Here is a 21,061-nt window from a genome sequence, read left to right as displayed (position 1 = left end):
TTGATACTTAGCTTCTATATATAACGCAATACATTAAATATTAAAATTAAAATTTGAAAAAACTAAGGTTCAATCCCCTATCGAATCTTTCTTTTGTACCAAATTAATAGGAGAATATAATGGATTTTAAATATTAAGTGTGTTTTTTTTAGTACTACCGACTCTATTACAATATAATATATATATATATATCTATACATACTTTATCAACCTATAGAATCACAAACAGTCCATTGGAGTTTTAACTTGTGACTTCTCATTTATGGTACCATATAGTGTAATGTTATAGTTAAAATAACAAATAAAAAAACTTGACATTATAAAATATTTTTTAAAAAAATTAATTATATGCAGTTAATTCTTATTTTAATAATTTATACATGTAAAATCAATACACCAAAATATTATATATAGTGGGTATACTATTTTTTTTAGAATAGTGGGTATACAATTTTTATGTACTCTAAATTTAACAAAAATTTATATATATAAGATAATGAGTTGGAAAATGAAGGGAAAAAGTGAGCTTTGTCCCACATTGGTTTGGAAAGATGATTTGCCCCCCTTTTATACAAGAGCTCTTTTGGAGCTTGTAGAATTGTATAGCATAGAGGCTCTCTCGCGCGTGCGCGGGGGGTGCAAATCAAATTCCAACTAGAAACGAGATTGAAAAGGCTTGATTCAAGCCCGAGCTCGTGTGCGCTGGGAAACCTAGAGCAAATAAGGTTTTGAGATTTTTTCAGCTTATTACCCAACAGACTATGAGTAAAATTTTTCCACCTTATTACCCAACAGACTAATGAGGGAAAAGGATGGGAACTTTGGGATGGAAAACCTAAAAGAAGTCCTTTAATTTCATGAATAGCTGCAAACCTCAATTGTTGATTATTATTTTAGTATTTTACAATATACGATTTATTAAAAAAAAAAAAAAAAAAAAAAAAAAAAAAAACGATGACAGACAGAACCGCACCAATTTCGTTATGGCGGACAATTATATACTTCAATTATGGATGTGTCAAATCTCAATTATTATTTATAAAATACAAAAAAATCGAATATTGTAAGCGTTGGTAACGTCATTTCTTCTCTCTTTTTTTTCCCCAATTCCTCATGCCTCCTATGGAAGAAACTGACTTTTCTTGTTGTAATTGGACGCCGGCAATTGCTGATGCGTTACATCTATACTACCAAAACAAAAAAGAAATTAATGTGATAGCAAATATATATTTACTTTAATTAATGTCGTTTTCTTTCTTAATTATATTACAGGTTTCAATTATGCTAATTTCATTGTTTTGGGAGGTGAGTTTCAACTATGCTAATTTCGTTATTTTGGGAGGTGAGTTTCAACTATGATAATTTTTTTGTTGTGAGCAAAATTGTATTGTGGGTGGCTTGAATGGCAGGAAGCTCAATCATTATTGCGTGGACCATGGTTCACATAATTGTGTGGACCATAAATAAAAAATATATTTTTAATATACTAATGGTACATTATTGAGTTAATACCTCCAATGGTCCTCCGAGTATTAGCAATTTACCAGTTGTGGTTATCCGAGTTTTAAATGACCTACAATGGTCCTTCATGTTTTAAAAAATAATCACTCGTAGTCCTTTTAGGACGTCTCGTGGTCATTTTAAACTCGGGTTTTTTTAAGAATTAGGATCATGGGTGGTTATTTTTTAAAACATGGAGGACCATTGTAGGTCATTTAAAACACGGATGACCACAGCTGGTAAATTGCTAATACTCGGAGGACCATTGGAGGTATTAACTCGTACATTATTTATGTACGTAAGGTAAATTTTTTGAAAGTACATTTTTAATACACTAAGGGTACATTATTTTATATAATGTACCTTCAGTACAAAAATAATGTACCTTCAGTATAAAAATAATGTACTTTTAATATATTAAAAATGTACATGATATTCATGGTCCACACAATAATTTGCCCCGCTTGCACCATGCGTTTTTTGTTTTGTTTTGTTTTTTTTTTTAATGATCATATTGTAACGAAATAATCCTGATTATTTATGGAAAGATACAAGCACAAGTAACAAAAAGGTTTAGGGTTTAGTACGAGTCAAGCAAAATACTCTTTTTTTAAAACCTTACATGTTACATCCCAAAGGTGCTAGGAGGATTGTAACATAAGTTTTTCAGGATAAAACGTATTACGATTCAATGTTTGAGCATTCATACAAGTGAGCCCGCCGAACTAGAACACGGGTAGAACTAAGAGATTTGTGAAGGAAGTTGAGCAGAGTTTTGTAATAGCAAAAACATAGGCAAAAAGATTTTGTGTAAAATTTGCTGCTCAACCATGGTATATATAAGAGAAGGCCGGATTGTTAAATAACATTTATCATGACATTAAAACTGATAATAAAATCAGTCTGTGTAACCTTCATAACAGACAACCATTACTTTGGAAATTAATTCAAGATTTTAAAATTAGAATTAATTACGTAACATCAGAATTAATACATAGAACGACTTGGAAGTGTGGTTCAAATCGTGAGTAGTTCGAAAGGTAACTACTCCGAATGGTACTAGTTCGAATCGTGAGTAGTTCGAAAGGTAACTATTCTGAATGGTACCTTCTAGTACCTGGAAGGGAGAAACCCAGTTTAATTGGATAGTAATTCCTCGTACCGATACCTTCGATACCCACGACATTCGTGTCCATTCCTCCTATCGAGTAGTACAAGTCCAAAACATTAACTTAGCCGACGACATTCGTGCCCGCAAGTGCTGGCATACATGAGTCAAGCCTTTTTTAAACTCATTCTGGGATTTGATTTGCACCCTCCTGTGCGTGAGAGAGAGCCTCTATGTTATACAATTCAACCACCTTCTAAAAGGCTCTTGTATATATAGTGGTGCAAATCTCCTTGCTTTTCCAATATGGGACCAGTGCTTGTTTCAAGCCTTTCCACTTATATTTTCCAACTTAAATGGGTCTATTTTGAGAATCAATTTCTCATTCACCTATTATCCATTTTGAGCGTACAATTTATTAATCTCTTCGTCTCACTTATGTGAGCCTAATTGTGCATATTTCTAGTATTGATTTAATTACATTTGATAGGCTTAAGTTCATAATTTTGGTAATTTAATTGCATAATCCTTTATTTTATTATTTAGTTATGGTTCACACTTGTTTTGAATGTTTTATGGTGTTTGTTAGTGTTTTTGAACCATTGTAGGTCAAAGTTATGAGGAAGGGAAGTCCTAGGACAAATTTGGATGATGTGAGTCTAATTGTGCATATTTTTAGTATTGATTTAATTATATTTGTTAGGCTTAGGTCCATAATTTTGGTATTTAATTGATTGCATAATCCTTTATTTTATTATTTAGTTATGGTTCACACTCGTTTTGAATGTTTTACGGTGTTTGTTAGTGTTTTTGAACCATTATAGGTCAATTTTATGAGCAAGGGAGGTTCTAAACTAGGAACCGCAGCTCACAGGCCATCAGCTAAAGCTAACTACTATCTAAACTAGGAACCGCAGCTCCGACTAGCGAGCTCACGAGCCAACTAATCTGTACCTGAAAAACATGTAGTGTAGCAACCGTTAGCGAATAATGCTAAGTAACCCACTCCCACTCGTTGAGTACAATAAGTATAAATATAGGAAAACAATTTTGAGACTTGGGAATACGTAGATATAGTCCTAGGATACTCTAGCTTTAAAATCAGGATCATGACTCATGACATATCATAGATACCGACACGTTAAGACCACATCAAGGTGTAAGCATGCAAACTATGACTATAAGACAAGACAATGATAAGAGACACATAACAGACTCTGATCACAAGGCAAGGCAACAATAACAGACAACAATAATATCACATAACAAGACACGCCCATGTTCTAACCTTATACCAAGTTCCAACCTTTATGCCTCTCCAACCTTATATCAATTCCAACATGTACTTCCAGACCACCCTGTACTCCGTCAGCCTTATCCCTCCGGAGCAGAGCTCCCCTCCAACATGACCTCCAACATACCACCGATCTCTCAGCACATGCACTGCCATTACATAACATGATTTTACCGCAGTACGATAATCAAGCACTCGCAGTGCACATAACATAACATGATCGCACCGCGGCACAATAATCAATGCACACACAGTGCACATAACATAAGCACGCGCAGTGCATCATACCTCTAACATATCTTTTCCACCAATCTCATATCTTTTCATCACCATGGGCAACAACACCACAATCAAGACTCAACAACAACCTCATCAAGGAGTAACCAGGAAAGGAAAACAATCATGTGAAGGGACTCACAACGACATGAGACATCAATCTAAGCATACGACCTACGGGGAATAACATAAACCATACTTTGGACCCACACAATACAAGTTTAGACCTCATTCATAAACACGACTCACAAAATGCCATTTACGGTACTTAAGACATCATACTAGACTCACAAACATCAAGCGAGATACAACGGGGCACGGGAAAACGACCAAAGGGGACCAACAAAGCACCCCACCGCCCATACCAGCGGGCGGTACGGCGGGAGGACAACCTCCCGCTGGACTGCCCGCACCACTGTTCCAGCGGGCATTCCGGTGGGTGGTCGTCCACCCGCTGGAACGGCGGCCTTTTTCCAACGGGTGGTCGAGTGGGAGTTCGTTCCCCCCACTGACTACCCGCTGGAACGTTACTCCTTGGCATAATTTTTTCTTCGGGAATTCATCAATTTTACCCAAAATCAAGTCCAAACGCACATCAACAACAATAGGGACTTGAACACATAGAATAAATCAAGGACTAACACAATTGAACCCTAAACACGAGCTCTAAACGTGCTTAAACACAAGAACATGCATATAAACACTTACGAATATCAAGAAAATCAAGATTATCAAGAAACCACAATATAAACCCTAAGACAAGCGCTATTAACGCATAATTACAAGATCACACATACAATCACTCAAAGGAGTCAATAAATAAAAGATAGCAAGGAAAATAGGTTTTGTAAGACATGGTTACCTCTTAGCTTTAATTAAATCTCTCACATCTCCTAAGATCCTTCTTCAAGATTTTTCTCCGATCTTTCCTAAGCTTAACGATGGGGAATCTTTGGCTAAGTTTCTTGGAGAATTTCGAGTAGTAGAGATATGGGTGGAAAGGGTTCTAAATGCTTTCTAACCCCCTTTATATAGTTTTAGGAATGAATAGTAAAGACCCACTTCTTTTATTTTAACAGACTTAAAGGCCTTTAATATAGGTAAGGGTCCACGATCCTCCGTGGATCACATTAATTAATTAAGGGATCTGGCCAAATTAAATCCTCTTTAACCATTCTCGGTGGGATAATTAAATAATTAATCTAGATTTAAAGGGTAAAACACGGGGTGTTACAATAGTGTCCTGTGGAATGTCATTTATGCAATTAGGAGGTTGAGTCTGCGTTGCATTTTTTCTTTCAATGTCGAGTCGCAAAATAATGTTGGCAAAAGGTGGGTGTGAGTATGGCTAACGTGGAGTGTCAGGCGCTGAATATAGGGATAAACTATATTGTTGAGAACTTTGCGGCTGACCTACAGTGTTTTGTGGTTATGGTTTGCTTGAGTTTATGGCAATGTAGAAATGAGGCCATGTGGAGAGGTGGTGTGGTAGCAGTAGAGACGGTGGTAAGTATGGCGCAGGCTGTGTGGCAAGGGTGGCGACAGGCTAATGGCTTGGAGGAGGTGGTGGACCGGAGCAGGGAATCAGCATCGTAGAGGTGGTGTCGCCCGGCGCATGGGCGGTGGAAGGTGAATGTGGATGCGGTGTACGTGGCCAGTACTAGGACTGGGGTTGGTATGATCGTAAGGGATTCTGGGGGTTGTTTTGTTGTAGTTAAGGCTATTCCGGGCTTGTGTACGACGTCGGCTAGAGAGGCGAAGGCGGTGGGTGCCCAGGAGGCTTTGAGTTGGCTAATGGAGATGGGAATGGCAAGCGTGGATGTGGAGAGATGGATGTCTAGGAGGTTTTTTATGCTTTGCAGGGGACTGCTGGGGGTTCTGATTTTGATTTGATTATAGATGATGTTAAAGATGTCGCAGTCACTATTGATGAGCTGTGTTTCAATTCTGTTAAGCGATCAGCGAACCGTGCTGCCCATTTGATTGCTAGGGAGGTTAGTTCTTTGTCTGATTGCCACTATTTGCTTTCTTATCCGCCATTGTTTATTTTGGATATTTTGCATGCTGATAATGAGAATTAAGTACTTGTTTTGTTAAAAAAAAAAAAAAAAACAGTTTATGTTAATGTTCTTGTCAGTGACCTTGAACCGCCAATTCTAAATCATAAATTGAACTAAATGGAGTCGCGGCTACCTCTACTCTAGTAGAGCTACTAGAAGATGCTAAGTCCAATCTCGTAAATACTTTGAAGAGTTAATTCCATTTTTGTCATTCTTCCAAAAGGTTGAACCCCAACCGTAAGGGCCCCTCCGACCGGTGCTCACTGCGCACAAGGAACCCCCTCACTTTGAGAGGAACCCCCCCACTGCCGCTGGTGAAACTCGATCTCCGGTCATTCTTTCAAAGTTTCACCTCTATGACGTTGAGCTACTCATGCGGGCAAATATTTATAGGTGGCAAATCACTTTAAGTACTTTTTTATTAAAATATCCATTTTTAGTCCTAGTATTATTGTGTCATGATCATTTTTTGCCTTTTATCAAACTGTTTAAATATCATTAAATACAATGACATTTTGATCTTCAATTATGTAACTTTTCAAAAAATAAACATAAAAAATATAGCAGCTCAACCTAATTTGTATAAAAATGATTGAAATGTCTTTGTATTTAACAATATTTCAACAATTTTGTCAAGGAAGGCTAAAAATGGTCATGCCACAATAATATTAGGACTAAATGAGGATGTTCTAATAAAAAATGACTAGTGGACTATCACCCATTTACTTTGAAATTAGCTCTTATCGTTTGACTAGTATTTTATATCTTATATGTAACTAGTAATTCACCCGCTGGGGAAAATTTATGTTATTATAAATATAAATAAAAATAGAAAAAATAAAAATATTTTAAATTGTTTAATATAATAATATTTTTGAGCTTCCATTGGTCAAGTATTTATTATTTTTATAGAATACAAAATTATAATTAAAATTTTGTATGGTTAGTATAATCTCTAATTATGTACATATTCAAATAAACTTATAGAGAGAATTTACATAATTACATTGATTTATTCTTAATTGTATTTCATCTATATTATAATTTTCACAATATGAATAATAACTAAGATAATTACATTTAGAAAGCAAATTTCAAATTTTGAATGAGTAAATTTAAACTCTAATTGAACACATTGTTTTATATGATTATATAATATATATTCTTTATGCACATGACATTCCATAAACTCAAATGTCATTTTATAAGTCCAAGACCACTTTTTGTGGAGATAATTCAAATGTATTTTTTTTTTCTTTTAAAAATCCTAAGTTTAGACATTCATAAAAACATTAAAGACCCATACGATATATACATTTATATATATTTAAATTTTTATTTATGGCTTAAATGATTTTTTTTTTTAATTATGAAGTCCAATAATTGACCCACGGCCCGCAACATTTGCTTTCTTCATCCCTTCTCGCTTCTGCCATTTCTTTGAAGCATTTGAGATGGAGAAAAATTATATGTAGAGGCTTGCATTAATTGCACTATTTCAGATATTGAACAGGCTTTCATCAAAAATTTAATTAATATTGTAATCACAAGAACCACCATAAATAACAAAAGCATATCAAATAGAATTTCATTGTAAAGCCAAAGATTTAACTAATATTGCATCGTTTCATATTTTCTATTAATCGGGAATCGGAATCCTTAATCCTAATACCATAACATTTAATAACTCCATTAATTTAATAAATGTAATCCTTTGTTATGGGCGAGAAAAAAAAATAACTATTTTATTTTTCAAATGTTGTGTTTCTTTTTTTTTTTTTTTTTTAATAGTAAAAGATGTTGTGGCTATTTTATATTTATAGCTAGTAATAATAATAATAATGTTGGTAATTAATTATAACATTAATTATTTTCCAATCATATTGCTTTATTATATGTAAGATGCGCAAAATATATGTCAAATATTAATACTTAATGTTAGCTTTTTAATTATAGTAAAATATATTTTTTAAAACAATAGTATATAATTTTTTTTTTTTAATTCATAGTTGTAGAATTCATATTATATTAAATGCATAATTGATCATTTGAGTAATAATTATGGTATGATTAATATTATTAAAGTAAGAATTTTATATATATATATATATATATATATATATATATATATATATATATATATATATATATATATATAGATATATATTAGCGAAAATAGGAATTTATTTACGAAAAATAATCTCAACTAAATTAGAACAAAATTGTCAAGCACTTTGTACTCAGATGGCATGTAGTGAATCTCCCATATGAGAGGTTATGAGATCGAACCTCAATGGAGGCGGTGTTGGCTCTTTGTGCTTCAATCGGTCGAGAAAGTATAGATGAACAGATACTACAATGTAATAAAGTTAGTAGCATCTAAAAAAAGAAAAAAAAAGAAAAAAAAAAACACTTCAACTTACACTAATGCACGCGAGATAGTGGTGCAAACCTACCAATGTGGGACAAGTGCTTTTACAAAGCATTTTGCATTTTTTCTTCATTTTCCAACTCAAACTACTTTGAGAATCAATTTCTCATTCACTCATTATTCGTTTTAATTTGAGCGTACAATATATCAATCTATTCGTCGAACTGCGAAGAATTTGAATTCAATTTAGCCTGATCCAAATCGAAAGTGAATCCCATATATATTTGTACCATAAAATAACCACTTTCTATGTCATTTTATGCTCTATTATTTGTACCATAAAATAACCACTTTCTTTGTTTTATTATTTTATACTCAGTATTTGTACCTAAACACTCATAAAACTAAAATTACAAACACTTCCGGTCATTTTTTCTCTTGCAATAAATTATTTGCATACAAAAGTAAACTAGTACTATGAACTTGATAAACTATTCAATATTTGTTTGATGACCTTTTAAAATGAAAAATAAAAAAGAAAAATAATATTTAAACATAAAATGCAAGTGAAAAAAAAAAATAAGTCTGAAGTAATAAGAATAACAACTTTTACATTCTAACATTTTCTTAGTCGAGTTAGTCGCATATGATTTTTCTAATGTGATTTACTTTTTCTTGTGTAATTTGCAAGCTAGTACTCCCAAGTTATATTTTTTAATTTTGCACTTTTTCTTTAATTTTATTTTTAGTAATGAGAGAAATCCATAACTATTACATATGTGTATCCATTAAGTAAACCCCGCTCTGGTGTAGCATCCCACAAACCTAACAAGAAAAACAAATTGCACTAGGAAGACTCTATGTGACTGATTCGATCAAGAAGGTGTTGACTTTATGAACAGATACTGCATTGTAATAGAGTCACTAGTATTCAAAAAAAAAAATGTTGACAAAAATCAAATTCATGACTTTCAAGTATGAGAATCATGCTTTACTCGCATGGATGGTTATCTTGATGAGAATATATTTTCTGTTGGGAAGAAGACATCCAAAGAGTGTGTTTTAGCAAATAAGCTTGTCCCACATTGGTTTCCCAAGAGGATATTTCCCACTATTTCACTACCAACCCAAATGGGTCCTTTGAAGTGTTTTCTAGAGAGAGGAAAGGGGGAGCCTCGCGCGCGTTGCCGCCGCCGCCCGCTCGGCTCGGCTCGCACGCGGGGTGTGGTGGGGCCAAAGTTTTATTCTTTGTCCCAATTTTTTACTCTTGAATCAGTCTTCTAGTCCGATTTTTGCGCTCAGGAAACGTTCTTGTGGACAGGAGCAATTCGAGCTGCGTAGTGGCTGGTTTCTGCGCTAGCTATCCTCTCTTTGCGTTCTTAATTGTGGTAGTAGTGGGAAGGCAGTTATTATAAACTAGTATAAATACCCAGCCTTCCCATACCGCAAATGCATTCAGCAACTACGCTATTACGTATACTCTGTGCAACCTATACGTGAGTATCCTCTGTGTTTGCTGGTCGAAAGCCCCGGATATAAAAGATTCGCACGGTCTCCGGAATTAGCTTTTAAGGCAGTGTGTCTATACACACGTCACAGAAATTAAACAAATAACCCTTCGTTAAATATTATATCTGAAACACTCCCAAAACACAACAGTTAAAAGCTAATCCCTCCGTACCAAAAATCAATATGTCTACCTTCGTCGCCAAAGCTGCTGTTGACCTCACGAAGATCGAACCCCTCAACGGGCTCAACTACCGCAGGTGGGCGGTGAAGCTAATGATCCATTTCGAAGCCCTCGAAATTGACTATGTCGTCCTCAACGGTCCACCGGTGAACCTGGTAGAAGCTGTCCTGCCTGCATAACCAGCCACGACTGATGATGAGCAGTCAGACAATGCAGTCACTGAACAGAATGCAGCAGCAGCAGATCCGAAGACGCCACTTTCGTCCAAGACAGACGATCGAACCCAAGACACTCGTACCAAGTACGAGCGCGATAATAAAACGGTAAGGGGTATTCTGCTTCATTATATGTCCGATGCACTACTGGACATTTATGCCAGCCACAAGTGTGCCAAAACCATATGGGATTTACTGCGAAAGAAGTACGGCTCAGACGACGCAGGGCGGAAGAAATATGCCGTTGCCCGCTGGTTGAACTACAAAATGATGGATGGTAAGCCAGTCATTGATCAAGTGCATGAGTATGAAAATTTGGTTGGAGATCTAATCACCGAAGGTATACCTGTAAGTGACGCCCTTCAAACTTATTCTCTTCTTGAAAAATTACCAGAATCCTGGTCAGGATTCCAAAATAAAATGAAACACGAGCCTAAGGAATGTACGTGGGAAGAAATGGTAAACCATATCAATATTGAGGAGGCATTTCGCCTCAGGCAGAGCTCAATTTCTTTTTCTGAAAAAATGAAGGCTAATGTAATAGAAACGAGTGACAGGTCTAAAAATGGAAATGCTGGCCAAAATAAAACCTGGAAAAAGAATGTGAAAGTCAATAACACCAACAACTTCAAAGCGAATAATAATCACAAAGCAGGTAAAGGGGGACCATGCTACGTCTGCGGGAAGCATGGTCACCGGGCAGCACAGTGCTACTACAAGAAAGGAGGAAATGACCCGAAGGGAAATCAAGGCGGACCCAAGAATCAAGCCAATGTGGTGGAAGAAAGTGAAGTGGTAGCAGCAGTAATAACGCTAGAAGCAAACATAGTAGAAGATTCCAAAGAATGGGTCGTGGACACCGGAGCTTCACGTCATTTCTGCTCAAATAAAGGCCTCTTCAAGAACTTCCAGGCAATTGCTCAAGGACAAGGTGATCAAGTCTACATGGGAAATGATAGCATGGCTGAGGTAAGAGGTAGTGGTAGTGTAGAAATAAAGCTGTGCTCTGGCAAAAATTTACTATTGAGCAATGTAATGTATGTACCCACTCTGCGTAGAAACTTGGTCTCGGGGCCGCTGTTGGTCAGAGCCGGGATCAAGTTGGTGTTTGAATTTGAAAAAATGATCATGAGTCGCAGGGGGGAATACTTGGGAAAAGGGTATTTGCGTGGGGGGCTGTTTGTGTTGCCTCTCATTGCATTTACCAACGAGAACATTACAAATAATGCGAATAAAGTAAATAACGTGGCCAGTGGTTCTGGCAATTCTGCTTATATTGCTATCTCATTTGATATGTGGCATGCTAGGTTAGGACACATAGGCGTTAAATGCATGAATAGATTAAAAAATATGAATTTATTGCATAATGTGTCAAGTGAAAATGGAACTAAATGCGAAACTTGCGTCGAGGCAAAGTTTACGAAAAAACCATTCTCATTAGCTCAACATAATTCAAAGTGTGCATTAGACTTAATTCATTCGGATATAGCAGATTTTAGAAATACTGAATCTAAATGTGGGAAAAGGTATTACATATCTTTTATAGATGACTTTACTCGATTTTCTAAAATTTATCTGCTAAGAACTAAAGATGAAGCCGAAGAAAAATTCGTGATTTTCAAAAATGAAGTAGAAAATCAATTAAGTCTAAAAATTAAGAGATTACGTTCAGACAGGGGGGGGGGGGGTGAATATGAGTCCTTGTCTTTTAAATCTCTTTGTGAAAAACATGGAATTATCCATGAAGTAACTGCACCATACACCCCTCAACAGAATGGTGTAGCCGAAAGGAAAAATCGGACTTTAAAAGAGATGATAAACGCTTTCTTAATAAGCTCAGGTGCCCCTAACGCACTGTGGGGGGAAGCTGCACTTACAGCTAATCATATCCTAAATAGGATACCTCATAAAGGGTACGAAAAAACACCCTATGAGATGTGGAAAGGATACACTCCAAATTTGAAATATTTCAGAGTGTGGGGGTGTTTGGCAAAGGTTGGGCTGCCTTCCTTTAAAAGGCCTAATCTTGGGCCGAAGACTGCAGATGCAGTCTTTGTTGGGTATGCAGAAAATAGTGCTGCATACCGGTTTATGTACTTAGACAGTCGGTCTATGTGTGAAGCAAGGGAAGCTGAGTTTTTTGAAAACGTCTTTCCCTTGAAGTCTCCTAATAGCTCTCAAAGGGACGAACCAACCTTGTTCCCACCCTCACAGAGTGAGTATGAGCCTGATCAGCTCAGAAGAAGCAAGAGACAACGAACTGAAACAAGCTTTGGTTCAGACTTTATCACATACATAACTGAATTAAAAGATATAAATGAGTTATCTGAACAGTTTGTATGTCAATTAATCCTCGAGGAGGAGCCAAAAACGTTCGAGGCAGCTATGCGCTCGGTTGATGCTGTCTTCTGGAAAGAGGCTGTCCAGAGTGAACTAGACTCAATAAAGTCTAATCACACGTGGGAGCTAGTAGAGCTTCCAAAAGGAGCAAAACCTATTGGTTGCAAGTGGATTTTCAAAAGAAAATTAAGACCAGATGGGTCAATAGAGAGATTCAAGGCAAGACTCGTAGCAAAAGGTTATAAACAGAAGTTTGGAGAAGACTACTTCTGTACCTACTCGCCTGTGACAAAAATAGCTACAATACGAGTGCTATTTGCGCTGGCAGCAGCGCACAAATGGACAGTCCACCAAATGGACGTCAAGACAGCTTTCCTAAATGGAGATCTGGAGGAAGAGATCTACATGGAACAACCGTCTGGGTGTGTAGACCCAGGACAAGAAGGAAAGGTGTGTAGACTCATAAAGTCCCTTTATGGACTAAAACAAGCCCCTAAACAATGGAATGAAAAATTTCATACAACAATAATGGAATTGGGGTACACAGTCAATAGATCAGATGCATGCCTATACTCAAAACAGTTTGAGTCAAGCATGGTACTCATCTGCATCTATGTAGATGACATGCTAATCTTCAGCCCTAATGTCAGTGCAATAATAGAGACAAAAAGGTCCCTATGTGAGAAATTTGACATGAAGGACTTGGGGGAGGCCGATGTGATACTTGGGGTGAAAGTTATCCAGAGTGGGAGTAACTACAAGTTATCACAGAGTCACTATACAGAAAAGCTGTTAAGAAAGTTCAACAGCTTTGAAGTGACTCCGGCTCCAACTCCTTATGACTCCAGTGTCAAGCTGACGAAACACACTGGAACAGGGGTAGCACAAGAAGACTATGCAAAGCTCATAGTGAGTCTGATGTTCTTAATGAACTACACCAGACCTGATATTGCCCTAGCAGTAAACCGACTCAGTCGTTACACACACAACCCAAGTGAAGCACATTGGCATGCACTAAAACGTATGTTGCGCTACCTGAGAGGTACAGTCGAGTGGGGGCTTAACTACACTGGGTTTCCAAATGTCCTAGAAGGATACTGTGACGCAAACTGGGTCAATGACAGTGATGATGTCAGCTCCACCAGTGGATATGTTTTCACCATGGGTGGAGCAGCTGTATCCTGGAAATCAACCAAACAGTCCTGCATAGCCAGATCAACAATGGAAGCTGAGTTCATAGCTCTTGATCTGGCTGGCCAAGAGTCTGAATGGTTAAGAAACCTACTGGCAGACATGCCGCTGTGGGGGAATTCCACTCCGTCAATCCATATACACTGTGACTCACAAACTGCTATCTGTGTAGCGAAGAACAGCGTATATAACGGAAAGAGGAGACACATAAGAGTCAGACATGAGTCTGTACGACAGTTAATAGTGAATGGGGTAATCACCCTAGAGTATGTGAAATCTGAGAAAAACATCGCAGACCCTCTAACGAAAGGGTTGAACAGGAAAGCCATCCTCGATACATCGAGGGAAATGGGGTTAAAATAATCGAGAAACCCTAAAGTGTCCAGCTGGGGCTAACACATAAGTGTGCGATAAAGCTGATGTGTGCACCAGAGTTCAAAACCACCCACTTCTCAGTGAGTTCAAGACTCAGTTCACTCCTGAGAAGTAAGTTACTCAGGTCACTACGTGTCAGTTCAAGTTCTACACTGGCATTAAGGTCAGCAAGCATCGCAATAACCACACTCCTTGTATGTGTGGGGGATTGTTGGGAAGAAGACATCCAAAGAGTGTGTTTTAGCAAATAAGCTTGTCCCACATTGGTTTCCCAAGAGGATATTTCCCACTATTTCACTACCAACCCAAATGGGTCCTTTGAAGTGTTTTCTAGAGAGAGGAAAGGGGGAGCCTCGCGCGCGCCGCCGCCGCCGCCCGCCCGGCTCGGTTCGGTTCGCACGCGCGGTGTGGCCAAAGTTTTATTCTTTGTCCAAATTTTTTACTCTTGAATCAGTCTTCTAGTCCGATTTTTGCGCTCAGGAAACGTTCTTGTGGACAGGAGCAATTCGAGCTGCGTAGTGGCTGGTTTCTGCGCTAGCTATCCTCTCTTTGCGTTCTTAATTGTGGTAGTAGTGGGAAGGCAGTTATTATAAACTAGTATAAATACCCAGCCTTCCCATACCGCAAATGCATTCAGCAACTACGCTATTACGTATACTCTGTGCAACCTATACGTGAGTATCCTCTGTGTTTGCTGGTCGAAAGCCCTGGATATAAAAGACTCGCACGGTCTCCGGAATTAGCTTTTAAGGCAGTGTGTCTATACACACGTCACAGAAATTAAACAAATAACCCTTCGTTAAATATTATATCTGAAACACTCCCAAAACACAACATTTTCTGTATTTAATGAATAATGTCTGAGAGTACAGAGAGCGAATATATAGAGATGCTAGATAGAATCCTAGTCTAACATGAATAATATAGTCCTAGTCTAATATGAATAATAGAGTCCTAATACTCCCCCTCAAGCACAAGTTTGGTCAGCCAAAACATTGAGCTTGGAACGGAGTAAATTAAAACGTACAGACGAAAGAAACTTAGTAAAAATATCCGCTATCTGATCTTTAGTAGAAATAAAATTGACTTGTAATTCCTTCTTTGCTACTTTATCACGAACAAATTGGTAGTCGATCTCAATGTGTTTGGTGGGAGCATGAAACACCGGATTAGCACATAGATAAGTAGCACCCAGATTATCACACCAGAGTTTGGGCGCAGAAGGTGGCGCAAACCCGAGTTCCTTCATCAGAGAGACAAGCCAAGTAACCTCTGCAGAAACATCAGCCAGTCCTTTGTATTCTGCCTCAGTTGAGGAACAAGCCACAGTACGCTGCTTTCGACAAACCCATGAGACAAGATTGGTCCCCAAAAACACAGCAAAACCACTAGTAGATTTTCGATCATCAGGATTGTCAGCCCAATCCGAATCAAAATATGCATGAATATCCAGAGAGGAAGAATGAGTAATTTTAAGACCGAGATGTAGTGTCCCATTTACATACCGTAACACCCTTTTGAGATCCGCCCAATCTGCAGTAGAGGGAAAGTGCATGTGCTGACATAAACGATTGACTGCATAGGAGAGATCAGGACGAGTTACCGTAAGATATTACAGAGCACCTGCAAAGCTGCGATACTGAGTGGGATCAGCATATGGCACCATGGCACCGGTCTCAGCCTTCGCGGTTGAAACCGGGGTGGCCACAGGCTTGCAATCAACCATACCTGCTCGTTTTAAAATATCCTTCATGTACCGTTGTTGAGACAGAAGCATGCCACCAGACAATGGAATAGTCTCAATACCTAGAAAAAACGAGGGCACTCCCATATCACGAACTTTAAATTCAAGAGCCAGCTTGCCAATAAGATCAGTCACAAGAGCCGAATCAGAACCCATGACTAAAATATCATCCACATAGACCAGAAAATATAGACGAGTATTGCCACGTGAATATATAAATAAAGAGACATCAGTTTTGGAAGGTGAGAAACCAACAGAAACCAGAAAATCATGCAAATGAGTGAACCAGGCGCGGGGAGCTTGTTTAAGCCCATACAAAGAACGTTGAAGGAGACAAACGTGCCCGGACATCGTTTTGTCTTCATAGTCAGGGGGTTGGCGCATATAAACCGTCTCAGCAAGGTTGCCATTTAGGAAAGCATTGTGAATGTCTAACTGTCGAATAGTCCATCCACGAGAAATAGCTAAGGATAAGAGAAGTTGTACCGTAGTCGGTTTAACCACGGGACTAAAAGTCTCAAATAAATCCTCACCGGCAACCTGATTGAATCCCTTGGCATCTAATCAAGCCTTGTAACGCTTAACCGAACCATCAGTTTTTCTCTTGGTTCTAAATACCCACTTGCAGCCAACCACATTCATACCTGATTTAAAAGGAACGAGCCGCCATGTATTGTTGTGCACCAAGGCATTAAATTCCAAATCCATTGCATCCCGCCATTCGGAAATTTGACCGCTTGAGTAAAACATGTAGGCTCAGTAGTGACATCAGTGGATAGAGCAACATGATCATGCGGCCCCGAGCTCTGCGTATTCATCCCGTGAGACCGAACGGGTGAGGTAACGAGACGAGATCAACCACGGAGTCGACCTCTCGGCCGAGCAGGTGGCTGGTCCGTGATTGTCCGCTCGAACTCGGTCACGGACGACTCGGCAGAGGCGGGCTGATCGCGGTGCTGGTCGGACCTGGCTACGGGCACGGCAGGTTGATCATCTAAGGCCGAGATAGTACTCGGCTTACCACGAGACACAACCGACGCAACACCACATGGCTCCGGGCGTGGTGCGGGTACCTGCGAGTCAACAGAAGCAACAAAAGGAAAGACAGTCTCATCGAATCGCACATGGCGACAGATAAAAACCTTGTTAGTATTAGTGTCTAAACAACGATAGCCACAAAAAGATGGGGGATATCCTAAAAAGACACAAGGAGACGACCGAAATTGTAGTTTGTTGCGATTATAGGGACGCAGGTTAGGAAAACATAAACACCCAAAAACAAGCAAGTATGAATAAGAGGGAGGAGACCGATGCAAGAAATAATGAGGAGATTTATCAGATAAGACACGAGTGGGCATTTTATTAATGAGATACACAGCAGTTTCGAAGGCATAATCCCAGAAACGAGACGGAACAGAGGACTGGTGTGACACCCCGTAATCCAAAATCGATTAAGGGATTAATTAAGTAATTAATCCTAATTCAATTGCCATCTTAATTCCTAAAAATCTTGAAAATTCAATAGTCGGGGACTAGTAATTGACTAGTCAACCCCAAAGTCAAAGTTGTACCTTGAGCTTTGAGAGGAGTTCCCTTGTTCCCTTACACCTCTTCATTTTAGTAAGGGTATTCATGACATTTCACCTTGTGTTAGTAATGCAAGCTAACCTAGTAGACACTCCTCATTCTTTCTCCTTACACTTCCCAAATTAGAGCTCTACCTTCTCTCTAAAAGTTGGATAGCTTTTCTTCCAAGCCAAGTTGGAGCTTTGTCAAATCCTCAAGTGTTGTCTCCAAGATTCTACCTTTCATACCTTTGAGCATCTAGGAGGGTAAGATCTATGTTCATCTTGTGTTTTTAGTGTTTTCTAAGGTGTCTTTTCTTAAAGATAGAATCTTTATGATCTTTTGGTGTGTTCTTGAAGTGGGTTTGGAAGGTGAGCCTTAGTAGGAGCTTGGTGAAGTGTTAAGTGAAGGTTTTTGTCTACAAGAGGTAACACATGCTCTACAAAATCTATTTTGCTTACCTATATGATGATTTCTTGGATTCTACATGTGTTTTGCTATGAAATGTGAGTGTTTATGCATTGTCTTGTGAAAATGCATATCTAGAGCTTGTGTTTAGGGTTCTTGTATGTCATTGCTTGGCTATTCCTTTGATTCAAGTCATTTTGTTGTATTTGGTGAGATTTGGCATGTTTTGGACTTGAATTTGAGCTTGGTGTTGAAAATCCCCGAAGGGATTATTTTGGTGTACAGGTACGTACCCGCGGGCGGAACAACGGGTAGGCGTCCACCCGCCGCCCACCCGCGGGGTACAAGTTGGGCATGGGTGAGTACCCGCGGGCGGAACCACGGGTAGGGGTCTACCCGTGGGCCCACCCGCGAGGAACATGCTGGTGTTGTTGAGGGATTTGTTCCTCGTGATTCTTTTGACTCGGTATTTAGTCTTTTGACTTCCCGTTGTTCTTTTGTGGAACTATTTGAGCGTCTTCTTGATGTTTCGTATGTCTAGAACTATATGGTAGGATTCCATGTAGGTTTTGGTGTCTTGGATCGTGCTAAGTGTTCAACATTGTATTTTGTTGAACCGTGATGAGTCTTGTGTGTTCTTCAGAACTACGTTCGGTTTACCCGTTGGATAAGCATGGTAGTTCGGTGTTTAAATGCTAGCGTGTGTGTTGTTTGTACCTTCTTATTGTTGATGATAACTTGTGTTATTCATCGTTGTTGTTGGACTGTGATCCATTCCTTGATTGAGTATGGTTTCATATCTTCGTTGTGATCCGTTGATTGATTCCTGTTGAGGTGTGGTGTGTGTGGCTGTACCTGGATTGCACGATTAGTGGTATAGGACACTAGTACCAAGGTACGGCAGTGGTCCTCGTGGTGGCCATGACGTGATTATGGAGTTTGTGACCTTTGTGTAAGGTTCACGTATTTCTTGGGTGGCATGTGTTGCCGTGTGTGTGATCGGTACCCTCGTGTACTATGAAATCGGTGGTTCTGTCGGAGAGGGGACGACGGTCCTCGGAGGAAAAAGGTTGGACTTGGTGTACAGGGGTCCTGGAGGTAAAGGTTGGAACTAGACATAAGGTTGGGGGTAGCCATAAGGTTGGAACCGGGCATAAGGAAGGCATATCAATTCGTGATGAGTGATGTCACGAAGATTTGTATAGTCGTTGTTGTGAGTATCTCTTCTTGTGACGTGTGTAGTCACAAAGACATGTGTTGCCATTGGTTGTGTCCTTATTATCTTGAGTTATGCATGTCGGGTGTTAATCTACTGTGTGATGGTAGATTATGTCTTGAGCCTTCTTGTGAGTCGTTATTACATTTCGTGTCTTGCGATGTGTTCCCGTATTGTTGATTGTAAGTGCTTAGAGTCTTGCGTTGACTTCTACTCTCGGTTTTGGAACTTATATATACATATTTCGTTTCGCAAATGATTTTACAAACGTATATCTTATCTATGTATGATAGTTCACATGTATTGGTGGGTTACCAGAGTTATTCGCTGACCGGGCGTCGTCCCATCTTTTATGTGTTTCTTTCAGGTGATGTTTAGACGAGACCGCGGTTTAGTGCCAGCTAGTGTAGCTCCTTTCTTGTGTTTTGTGGCCTGTGAGCCAAGTATAGACTTAGTACTTTGAACATTTATGGTTTTAGATGTTGAATTATGCAGTTGTTAGCATGTGCGTTCACCACTGGGTAAGCGTGGCATAGCACCCCTTTTACTTCCAGTTTATATATTCCTCTTTCAGTCTTCCGTTGTGTGTGATGTTTTATTTAGATATCTGCATATTTAAGGCTTTAAATAGCTTGGAAATTAGGAAGTGTTACAACTGGGCCATTAGCGCCAATCCTATTTCGACAACATGGCGATGCTTGCGTTCTACTCTGCCGTTTTGTTCATGAGTATACGCACAAGACTGCCTGTGACGAATACCCAACGACGCGAGAGTCGAACCAAGCTTTTTGTATTCTCCCCCTAAATAAAACTAAAAAGATAGAATTTTACGAGAGAATGAACGTTCAACAAGTGACCAAAACTTATCAAATATCGCATACAAATCAGACTTAGCCCGCATTGGATAATACCACATGTAACGAGTGTAATCATCCACAAATAATACAAAATATTTAAAGCCATTTGCAGAAAGTATCGGCGTAGGGCCCCAAATATCCGAATATATTAATTCTAAAGGATGCGAACTAGTAGATTCAACATGCGATAAAGGAAAACGAGACGACTTGTCCAATTGACAAGAGGAACAAATATTGGGTAGATCACTGGGATTAAAAGAACTAAGACTAGACGAGCCTAAAATTTGACGCAAGACCCGAGAGTGTGGATGCCCAAGCCGCATATGCCAAACAAAAGAGGATCGTGCAGCAACAAAAGCACGCGAGGTAGGCAGGCATATAAACCCCTAGACGCATGCCCCTTAAACAGAGTGTTCCTGGTTGTAATGTCCTTCACAAAAAAAACACAAAGGGTGAAACTCAAAAAAGACATTATTTTCTTTAGCAAAACGTTGAACAGATAATAACGAAGAAGATAAACCAAGAACATGCAAGACAACAGACATACGAAACGACCTAGAATCAGTGGCTAACGAAGTAGAACCAACAGTAACAATAGGCAAACATGTACCATTGTCGACCCGAAGTGTTTCCGGACCATCATACGTAGTAGAGGACGTCAATAAGGTGGGATCAGGAAAACCACTGATGAGATTCATCCATAGAACCTTCAACACCAGAAACGGCGACATTCGCCTGAGGATCCGGATCAGGAGTGAAACGATGCCAACATGTCATAGCTATATGCCCTTGCTTATTGCAAAGCTGACACCGAGGGCCCGAGTTGGACCGCCCCCGGCCACGGCCACCG

At 38.9% G+C, this 21,061-nt stretch overlaps 1 long non-coding RNA gene across 1 annotated transcript; it reads left to right on the top strand.

Annotated features, from left to right (window-relative positions):
- The first annotated feature begins 1,568 nt into the window (after nt 1-1,568).
- LOC109182687 lies at nt 1,569-19,968 on the top strand. Its single transcript, XR_002054396.1, has 4 exons — nt 1,569-1,794; nt 5,418-5,423; nt 11,299-11,309; nt 19,958-19,968. It is a non-coding gene; the product is annotated as an uncharacterized LOC109182687 (long non-coding RNA).
- The last annotated feature ends 1,093 nt before the right edge of the window (nt 19,969-21,061 follow it).

Source organism: Ipomoea nil, unplaced genomic scaffold, assembly GCF_001879475.1.
Source record: "Ipomoea nil cultivar Tokyo-kokei standard unplaced genomic scaffold, Asagao_1.1 scaffold1074, whole genome shotgun sequence".
Classification (NCBI taxonomy): Eukaryota; Viridiplantae; Streptophyta; class Magnoliopsida; order Solanales; family Convolvulaceae; genus Ipomoea; species Ipomoea nil.
Note: the sequence above shows the minus strand (reverse complement) of the source record. Positions and strands in the feature narration are given on the sequence as shown.